The sequence below is a fragment of the Lepisosteus platostomus genome, chromosome 4 (genome assembly GCF_059453375.1).
Source record: "Lepisosteus platostomus isolate fLepPlt1 chromosome 4, fLepPlt1.hap1, whole genome shotgun sequence".
Classification (NCBI taxonomy): domain Eukaryota; kingdom Metazoa; phylum Chordata; class Actinopteri; order Semionotiformes; family Lepisosteidae; genus Lepisosteus; species Lepisosteus platostomus.
The window spans coordinates 66,646,649-66,658,297 of NC_142614.1; positions in this window are offsets into that span (position 1 = coordinate 66,646,649).

Consider the following 11,649-nt stretch of genomic DNA (forward strand, 5'->3'; position numbering starts at 1 on the left):
CATGCAGGTAATCCTTTCTTTTTGTGGCACAAAACCATGTTTGTTTTTTTTCCATTCGATTTTTAAACATCTGAGCTTTTTGGGGCTGTGACATTTTTTGAAAGAGAGAACTCGCAACTATACCAACTGTTCAACTGAAAGCATTTTAATCGTACGTACAGTATCACACTTCCCCATGAGTTTAGCGTACTCGGCTCGCCAGCACACCTCTTAGGCACATCAACACTTAGGAACAGGTAATAGGTTTATTCCATGCTGAAAAGATAAGAAAGAAAACACAACATATAGGCCGTGGAGCCTTCTTCAGGTGTGAGAAAGACAGGGCAGTAAGCAAAGGTAATGAAGCATAGGAGAACAAAAACTGAGAGAGAGGAGGAGCGAGAGGTGGAAGCAGGGGACAGACAGAGTGGTCAATCAGGTAGTGTGAAGTCAGGATAGGTGAAGAGAGGTGTGAAATGAAACCCACAATGAAAAGAGAGACTTTAGAAGAAAATTACAGTAGTCTGTCGTTGAGAGAAGGGGAAAGGTGTGATCCTAGCTGCAGAATAATTTTAGTTTCTGTAGTATTTCTGATGTGGGAGTTAGGAAAACTATCTTTGAAAACACAGACAGAGAAATTAGTGTGATCATGGCTGTCAGAGGTGAAATGAGAAACAGTAAGTTTGGAGAAATCTTTAATCTTCACAGCCTTAACATGTTCTCTGAAGCGGTCTTTGAGCGGTTTCCTTCCCGTTTTCCCAATGTAGATGGCTGGGCATTTACTGCAAGAGATACAGTAAACAAGGTTGCTGGAGGTACAAGATGTCATCTAAATAATCCAGAATTGTCCTGAGGGGGCTTTAATGATTGTGGTGTTAGACATGTACTTGCAGGTGATATAACGATCTCTGTTGCAAGGGAAAGTTCCTGGTGTGGATGGTTGCTGAGGGCGGTCAAGGGAGCTATGAACAAGGAGGTTGCACAGATTAGGTGGTTGGCGATATGAGATGATGGGGCGGTCAGAAAAGAGGTCCCCAATGGAGGGATCATCCTGTAGGATGGAAAAGTTGTAATTAATAGTCCTGGAGGTAGAAAGTGTGTTGGGGTGGTAGGGAAGCACCAAAGGAATGCGGTTGTTACAGCGTGAGTTCCCGTATGAGTTGATGGTCCGAGGGGTGTTTTTGGCTTGGGCAAGGGCCCTGTCAATAACACTGCTAGGGTATCCTCTCTTGATGAAAGAAGTGTACATTCTGAGGGCTTGGTTCTAGAAATCGATGTCGTCGCTACTTGTTCCTTAGCAGCCTACGTGTGCTGACTTAGCTACCCACCTGAAATACATCAACACTTATACTCTTCCGGGATATATTCCAGGTCAGTCCCTGCAAAAAGAAAATGGCACGCATGCTATAATTTTCCGACTCCTGGTATAAGGAAACATAAAAGGTCTTTCACTGATTTGATCTCTCTTGAGACAGAACTGTTAATTTTCTATAAATTACCCACAATATCTAACTCAAATTTCACTGTGCTACGTATGAAATAGGAATTTGAAAATATATTAAAACAACATATCAAAATACGCCAAAATATATTAACATTCAACTAAAATCTAATCAATTATTTAAACAAAACAAAAATATTGGACATATTCTTCACCCCCAAGAAGCTGAAGAACAAAGAAAAGTTGTAAATAACAGTTATGTAGTTCAGGACTACTTTTCTCATCTTTTTTCTTTTAATTATTTGGCTTTTACATTTTATTGATCAAATAATAGGTGTTCCTTAGATTAATCTTATGTTTAATTAAAAGATTTACGACTGATAGCTATTTTAAAGTGACATGTTAAGAAACCTCTCTGTAACAAAATTCTACTATTAAGTTGTTCCATAATTGTTTAAGTGCAAACTTATAGCTGCTGGTCAAATTGGACCAAATAGCTTTTTATTCATTGGAAATTTAATCTCAGAATTTGACCATTTTGGTAGAAGAAAACTAGTTGTCCATTCATTGGAGCATCAATGCTAATTCCCCAAAACAATGTAGGAATAAAGTATCTGATTTAATTTCTCTTTTCTGTTCAACATTTTTTAACTTGCTAGATTTGCACGGACCATTTTACTTCTAAGCAGAAAAAAGTTTTGAAAACTATCCTATTTTCGTGACATTAGTCTACTTGGACTTCAGAAAATGGATGAAGGGAATCAAAGTGGATCTTTTCTTTAATGGACATACACATTGGAGGTTTATGTTTGCCTGCTCTTACTAAAGTTCACTTTTTTTGACCCGTAAAAACATTCATACTGTATTTAATTATTTTAGCAAGTGATGTAGCTCCCCTTAACAGCACATGGCACAAAAATGTATGAGTCCATCGCAGTAAGTGATAAAAAAATGGTCACCTGAAGGGCCGCTGAAGTACTGAGGCACAGTTTAACAGCTTTCTTTTTCATCCCATGGCCAAAAGCAAATGCTTTTTGTGGAGGTTTAAAAGATATCAGTTCTCTCTTCATTGGGCATTAAATTTAAATGCCCTCTTTCAAGAAAGCTACTGGGCATTGAGGTTATTTAACTACAATCCATGAAAAAGCATGGAGCTCAAGCGTCAATGGACAGAATAGAAGCTGTGCTAATCGCTTGGAAGTAAGGCCTTTACTAAACCCCAAAAGAGCCTAGCTGCCGGTAAAATTGACCCTATTTTAAAGCAAAAATAATGTACATACTGTACACACTTTTGGTAAGTGCTCCACTTAAATCCATATATTGAAAAATGACTGTGTGTATGTCAAGAAAAGTTTTTGTGATCAAGTTGGAGACAGCACAGCTTTAAAAATACAAGAAAAAAAGTTTAAAATAATGATTGCAGATCCCCTTTTAAATAAAAGTGAAGTTTTATTTTTACATGAATGTTTTCAGAAATGTGCATGAGAAATGGGAGCCTTCTGTATAACAATTATGCACTACACCTAATTGTGCATATTTGTAGCTTTAGATAAGTGAATGGGTTATGAAATGGAAAAAAACAGTTAGAAACAGTGCATTGGTAAAGGAGAATTCTAATTGCTTTAAAAACTATTTTTTATTTTGATGAATTCATGAGTTCATACAGTTTATCCAACTTAGAACATGTATTCCTGTTTGGTACTTGATGTGTGATTAGATTCAGTCGGTTGTTAGTGGAATAACTCACACAGTTTGTCCCTGTATGTCATTCTTACACACTTCACCTTCACCAACTTCTCTGCTCTGTTGTTCCATGATGTCAGGTAGCTCCAGTGGTTCACTGAACATACTGGAGGAAAATAAGAACGTTTTCATTTTTTCCCGGAAAAATTTCATTTTTTTTTCCAGCCTTTTCCTGAAATAAGCCAGGATATTGGTCTATTGACTCCACTACATAGCTGGGTAGCCACAAACCTGGAAGAATGCCTTCTTTTATGTTACCACTTCCCCTTCACTTCTATTTGTCTTGTCTTTGTGTTTCACTGTTAATTCTGAAGAACACCAATGGGTTGACTGTGTCAGTGTTCTTGGGGATCAGTGGGGATCTCATTTTTTTCAGTCTGCTTAGAAACGTCCTCTGAGCCAGGGAGTGTGTTTGTTCAGTCTTCTCTCTACTCTTTCCACAGCAACAATATCATTTAATAATATCACCAAAATTGTGCACAATATTATAAATGAATCCTTAATATTGTATTGCACATTTTTAAGAAAATTGTATTTAAATTATTTTTTTTTATTGCTTGCCCTCATTGTCTGGAGGCTTAAAATGGCACGTAAGCACTTCATCTTCCCAATGTTTGCTTCGTTTTTGAATTTTATCTTAATCTTTTAAAGTTCCATTGCAGCTCCTACACTGTTTGCTAATCCTCGTAGTTTGGTAGCATCTAGATCTAGAATCTAGATCAAATCCCTGTGGTATTCAAATAATTACATTTCCCCAACTGGAGCATTTACTCCTTATCTGTATTGTTTACTATTAGCAAGTTCTTAATCCAAATACACGGATTTCCTTGAATGGCGACCAGCTCTAATTTGAGAATAAATCTTTTTAATGTAGGATATTATCAAAAGCCTTGTGAAGACCTAGATATATTATATGATATGCTCTGTATGCATTACTCCTGCTTTTTGTTAAAACAACTCTGACAAGTTAATTAATCAAGGGCAACCTTTTCTAAATGGATTTGTTTAGTTATTGTCTACAACAAGAAACTCCCAATCAATGTGGCAAATAAAGCTGTGTTTTTGCTTATTCTTTGTGCGCCAGTTATAATAATTCTCACATGCAGATGATTAAGTAATGGTTTCTTAAATTCACAGGTCTTTTAAAAGTGTACATTTTATAGAATGAATCCTCAAAGAAACCAAAGGATGACATCATTAAACAGGTTTAAACCCACTAAAAAGCTCCCATCAACATATTCCTTTCTTTGTCAAGAATACAGCTTGTGGCAAAAGTGCCCAGCATCAGGGAGTACTTTTAGGTTTGACATTAAAATACACTTTTATTCATAATTATAAGTATTCTCCTCAGTAGGCAAAGGTAACTTTCACTCTAGCTGCTTTTAACTGTGACAGATAATTCTCTATAATCTACAGTATTTAGTCCTGGCTAGATGTGCAAGAAGTGATGAAGAATGATGTATTACTCAAATCAGAATCGACAGAAGGAGAGTATATGAAATTCTTGGTTATCTGATATGATCTAAGTAATCATTTATTCTGATCTGCTGATTAAGAAAATATGCATGTAAAGTATTTCCTTTAAGCATGGAAGCCTAACAAAATTAATTGCAATAGCTTCAAAGCATTGCTACAATGGTAAAAATATATATATAATGAATACATAAAACCATGTACAGGTATGAGCTAATAAACATGGCTGAAACAGTGTCTGTGGCTACAGTGCATTGGTTTATTGCATATCTTTAAGCATGAAATTGCTTTATAATTACTATCTGATAAGGCTAACAACATTTAAATTAATTATCCAGAGGAATACCTAATATAGTGCTTAAAAAACACTCAGTACCCTGTCTTTTAAACCATGATTAATCTTTATCAAGTTCAAGTTCAAGTTTATTGTCATTATACTCATACACAGGTAAATGGTATATAAAAAATTGCTATTTAGCTAGCTCTCAGATGGTAAGTACTCCAACAAAACAACAATACAATTGTATAAGAAAAGTAGGCGTGATGGTGTTAAAAGCTGAGCTGGAGTCGATGAACAGTAGTCTTGTGTATGTGTTCTTTTTATGCAGATAGGATAAATTTCTAATGGATCACAGACATCCTCACATTCTCAATTTTTTTCCATTCTGGGCTTTCGCCCTCTGAAAGAAAGAATATGACTGTCACAGTCTCGTCCTTCAAAAGTTTCGAAGTGTAGATGGGATACAGAGATATTGACAGCACAGCCAGAATTGCTAAAAAAGAACACACCTCAAAAATGTGAAAAATACAAACTAACCAAAGGAGGGGGGGATGGGCACAAAACCATAGTACAAGAATATATAAAGTCATTGATTTTAAAAAAGAGACTGTTGTAGGCAGCTCCTACTCTATACTGCTACCCAACTCCTCCTATCTCCCCTCTCCTATCTTGAGGACCTCATTTTCTAGTTAAAACTCCCCCTCAGAAGATTCCACCATGAAAAGCAAAAAGGAATTGTACAAAATAATATTCAGAATTCTGATATACACCTTTCTTCAATAAATACACAATTTAACAATCAACACACTATTAACAAAAATAGAATGTCATTACTGCTTTTATGTACATTTTTGAGAAAATACTACCTATTAATGGAATGTTCTTATAAATTGATCCACGCATGCGCAACCCCGGAACAGGCACTACTTAGCCAGTCCATGTTGCCACTCCAAGGTTTGGGTCCTACAGGTTGCGGGAGAAACCAGTTTGCCGATGAGAAAACAAATCAAGGCGTTTTTTAGAAACGCATGAGTTAAAAACCAATTTAAAAGTATACATTTAGTTCATTACGCTTATCAAACAAACGGGTGTTTGTTTTGAGTTAGTATTTAATTTTGACAATACATGAACGACCTTACTTTACCCTGTGTGTGCACCCACAGAGCAAGCAAAGCTATCCCCATAATTCCAGACTATTTAAAGTTTGTTTATGTTTGAAACCAGTTTTATCATCTGTTTAAATAGAGAATTGTTCGCGTATGTGAATACGTGTGTGTATGTGTGGATACAGTCTCCAGTCACAATGACAAAGCTGTTTACCAGTTTAAGGAAAAAAAGCAGGATACAATGAATACAAGAATGTTTCTTCAGTTTTAGAATTGATAAAATCAATTCTTTTTATATATAAAACTGGTGGCAAATATCAACATTACAATTACTCAAAAGAAAAGTATTTGTTGGCCAGTATACCTGAGTAATGATTGAAGTGTACAGCAGTGATGAACAACTCCAGCTTTGTAGGGCTGCATTATGGGATTTTATCCACCTCTATCATAATGACCTGATTAAGCTACACATTAGCTACCCATTACCCATCCAGGTGTGGCTGCACATTGGACAAGGTGGAGGGGAGTCCCCATTACCTGTAAAGAGCTTTGAGTGGAGTGTCCAGAAAAGCACTATATAAGCGTAAGCAATTATTATTATTATTATTAGTAGTAGTAGTAGTAGTAGTAGTAGCTTAAATGGACTAATCTAAAACTTTTCAAAGCTGTTTAGTAGTGAGATGTGCACTTGTAGCATAGGTCAGTGGTTCTCAATTCTAGTCTCAGAGGATCTCTATGTCTGGTAGTTTTTGTTTCAACTGTGCCCTTAATCACCAGTGCTAATTGGTGCCTGTAACTAATCTTCTTGCTGGTTTTGACATTCATCCATAATCAGTCCTTGCTTTCAAAAAATCCTTGACAGAAGAATGAAACTGCATCAGACAGCTCACACAGTGAGTCAATGTTGTTCCTTCTGCTCTAGATCAGCTGGTTACATTTCAGCTAGCACTTCTGAATGAGGGCAGGTCTGAAAATCACTAATTAGCAAAGGGCTTTATAACAATTTCAAATCTCATTCAGCTCTTTAAGAGCTGAAAAGCAAATTACAAAAATAAAGCCCCCAAAACCTAGAAGACATTGCTTTAAAACTGAGGCTTGAGTGTGGGTGGGAAAAACCCTTGACAGATCGATTACTGGCAGTAATTAGCAATGGTGATTAAGGCCCCAGCTGAAACAAAAACCAGCAGATGCAGGAGTCCTCCAAGACCAGGTTTGAGAATCACTGGTGTACAGAAATAAATGGCAGCTTTTTCCTTGTCATGCAAGATGAATGATACTCCTTGCAAGGTTGTTGAATTTTGAGTGATGCTTGAATCTGTTTCACCTATTGTATGAAAGAAACTCCATAGGAATTCCTAAATTGGCAGTGTATTTGGGAAGGTTGGGGCTATCAGCAGGAGCTGTGTTATTTGTCATTTGGCACTATAGCACTGCTGTCGTTCTTTCAGACATAAAGGAATATGTGGCTGTGAACCTGATGACTTCAAGGATGTGTTGTCTCTTTTAGACTGTTGTGAGGTTGCTGTGGTGGGCCAGAGACAATAACAACTCTTGTATTTAAAGGGTACACAGAATTATTCATTTAAAAGCCAATTGTTATTGCTTAAATACTATTTTCCACTGAAACTGATGACTGTCTCAGTTTTATTGGTTCTTGTGTCAAATGTTGCTACTGTAGGTGAGTTGAGAACAAATTGCTTCACCACATCTGTTACAGTATATTAATTCTATGTCAGAATTCTTGTTTTCTTTAAGTTGTGATTTTATTACATTAAGTTGAGAGCTCATCACACAAACGGAATTGAATCTGAATAGACTTGTTAGCAGTCCTGTATATCTCTGGGGAAATATTTGAGACAAGGATAGCTGAGAAAAATGATAATCTAAACACTATAGTTTACACAGTCACAGAATCTCATGTTGCATATGCAGTTACCAATTTAACACACTCTTCCTACATATGATCATTTGTTTTTTCCTTAAGGAGAAAGGGATATTAAATGCACCATTATTTTATTGAATAAATAAATCATAAATCATTTTATATCAATGTAATATTTTCTTAATATCTTATATTTAATAGATTATTGAATTTCACTGAAAACTGGTTATTTTCCTCTTTAGGGTATAAACAGCTTTTGCAGAATTCTTTGATATTCTAGGAATGCATGTGTTATATTGTGTAGAAATAATATAATAGTATCAGGTAGTAACTGGTGGTTTCATACATTTTAAAAATTATAGTTAAAAACATGGCCTGTAAATTGTGATTGTTATCATATTCCCCAGATAACTCATTGTGGCATAACTCCCGGGAATTTCTCGAGAAGAGTAGGGAGTTATCCCGGTGTCCAGGCCAAATTTCCCCCCTCGGCCCTTAACGTGGCCTCCAACTTGTCCCCATGTATGATTGGCTTGCACTTGCTGTCACGATCGTAAACCCCTCCTCTTAAGGACGCTCCAGCCCTACCTTGTTTATATTCATCTCCAGCACCTGCCTCCGGTTCCAGCCCTCTGTCTTACATAAACCAGACGTTCCTGCCTGTCGGGGCTCAGCTTTGGAAGATGGACGCCCGGAAGCCCGCCTACCCGCAAGTCCAGGAGCGACTCGACGGCACAGGCTTCGCTACGGCGTCCTGACCATCTGGGTCCGGGATCAGGGAGCATCTGGTCCCGTTACCCCCTTTTATTCCCCGACCCTCCACCGGATCCCGCTCCAGTTTTTAACTCTTTTGTACAGTATGTCTGTCAGGGTGGATTACCCGGCTTTGGACTTTTCCTTCACTCATGGATTTGCCTCGGACTCCCTTGGACTGTTTGCCTCGGCCACACACCCCCGAACACTAGCGCTCCATGGACACGCCCCCCTGTTTTCCTTCCAGCCCCTAGCATGCCTCTTTCCGCGTGTTTTCTTCACTTCCCTCCGGATCGTATTGTCAGCATAGGGCCCTGAAAGAACGCTTCGTGACACTTGCCCTGTGATGGACTGGCTGCTGGTGTACCCTGCATTGCGCTCTTTGCTGGCTGGGTGGCTTGGCCACGACACTCACCAGGAAAAAGAAGCTGAAATATGTTTTTTAACTCTTAAAAAAAAAATACTGAAAAGGTTCTGATGTTAAGATGTAAATATTTCCTGATTCGTGTTTTTATCAGAATTTGCTTGCTATACTAAACAGTAGTTCTGAGACTGTTTTAAAATAAAAGAAAATAGCAAGTCAGCAGACATCCATGAACATTTTTTTTATTTATAAACCTTGTGAGCTTCTTTATTTAAAGGTTTTCTGTTTTGTCAAATAAAACCCTGCCATCGTATGATTGGATGTCCACCCTTGATTCTATATGGAGTATAAATTTCCTTGGAAAACTTTATCTAACAAAACAATCATTTTTCAGCTCATTTTAAATGGATACAGTTTAATGAGACATAAACAGAAAGAACAGAGACCAATAAACTGGTAAGAGTGTGCCTTCTCTCCACAACCTTCACACCTTATATCAAAATAACAAGCCTGATGCATGGTGCAGGCAGAACAATAATAATGGGTTTTAGGTGCTCCTTAGGTCTTCAGCACACTACTAAAATATTTAGCTTTCTGTTGCAATACAGTCAGTTTCTCAAATTCATTACTTGCTTGCTTATCTCAATAATACACAATGGTTTCATTATAACTCCCAAGATGGATAGTTGAAGGATTTCAATAAGACATACCCTGAAAAGCCAGGGATATACAGGTATACATTCACTGCATGTGAGATGTTTTTAAATATCGTGGTCAAAACATAAACAGAATTATTGTAGTAAATGTGTCCTAAGCCTGTATAAATGCCTTATTATAAAATATCAGTTTTATATTACAGAATTATGTGATATACTTTTAACCTAAGCTAACATCCAGTTCAGAAGTGCCTCTTCTACATCAAGCATGCAAATCATTGGCTTTTTCCACCTTCCAGCTCACCATCGAGATGAGCCTACTTTTAATCAGCAGTATTCAGCAAAATATTGAGACAAAGGGGATTGTGGTTAGGCTTGCAGGTTTGGCACCTCTGGTCTCTACAGTTTGGTATTGATATGAAGTCCGTCAGCCTTCTAATTCTTTCTGAGATGTCAATCCATTCGGGTGATGAGGTAGCACAGTGGTAAATATTGCTGCTTTGTAGCTCTGGTACCTTGTGTTCAATTCCTGGGGTGCTAGCTGTGTGTAGTTTGTGTGTTCACCCTGTGCTCATGTGGGTTTTCTCCCACTGTCCACAAACTTACTGGTAGGTTAACTGGCTTGTAGAAAGTGGATGTTTGTGTGTGGTCTCCAATAGACTGGTGTCTTGTCCGGGGTGTATCCTGCCTTTCCATTACTTGCTGGGATAGGCTCCAGATCCCCCTTGAACCTGTGTTGGACAAAGCAATTAGCAAATTGATGGATGTAAATCATTAAGTTTTCATTTAACTTTTTTAAGGCAGAAATTCCCAATTATTGGCACGCACGACAACATTTAATGTATGATTTAACCTTGACAATGCAAAAGCAGGTTTTTCTCATGAACAAATCTGCACATTAGTAGCAATGGAGGGGAGTCCCAATTTTCTGTAAGGTACTTTGAGTGGAGTGTATGAAATAATAATAATTTTTATGATAAGATACCAAAGAGGCCAGGTGGTCTAAATGACCTCCTCTCGTTCATTACCTTTCTCATATTCTTATCTGCAGCAGTAGTCGTGATGTAAGCACTCTGAATTTCAAGCAATGCATTTGGAATGTCCATTCATGATTCCAAGGGGATTTTATTTTATAAGGTAAACCAGATACGTTATCTCTCCTTATTTGTTGTTCATGTCACCTACAGCCCAACAACTGCTAGATCTTGTTGAGAATACTGCAAGACCACAAAACACAAAATAGCTGAACAAAGAAAGGATAAAGAGAGAGAGAAACATTTTGGAGTGTGACCTGTCCTCATGGCATGTTTTTTACACTATTGAGGAAAGAGGTTGACATCTAATCTGTACACAGATGGCATTTTGTGATTAAAACATAAGTCTGTGAAGTGTTGTCTTTCATTTAGTCTCCAGCAATAACTATAAACTTTTTGTAATCTTCTGATTTGCATTTGTGCCATCAGTTCAGAACACACAAACAAATTAAATAAACGTTTAGACCTATTGAAATCAATGCCATAATATTATTTTAACAGTTAGCTTTAAAGCTTTTTTTCTATAGCAAAAAACTCATTATGTGCTTTAGTTACCACTTCAGTAATCTTTGCCAAACTTTTTAATGCTTTGTGTGTATTGTGGAAATATTTCTGGCAAAGGTACTGTTTCTTCTTTCAGCAATAAGGCAAAAGGAGTTCAAACACTGCATTAACTGTCACAACAGGAAAGTTCAATTTTTGTCAACAAATTCTTTTGATTTAAGAATCATTTGGATTTTTCTGCAGAATTTGAATTTTAAAAAATGAAATATATAAAATCCCTTATAAATCGGATATGTATATGTGATGTGCATTCTAAAGAGTACTAATGGAGTAAGTACTGGGAGAAAGAATAGATTCTAATCTCACACACTTCCCCTCATCTACATATAAATCTTACTCTTAGGACCTCCCTTTATATATTTCTCTCACATCCG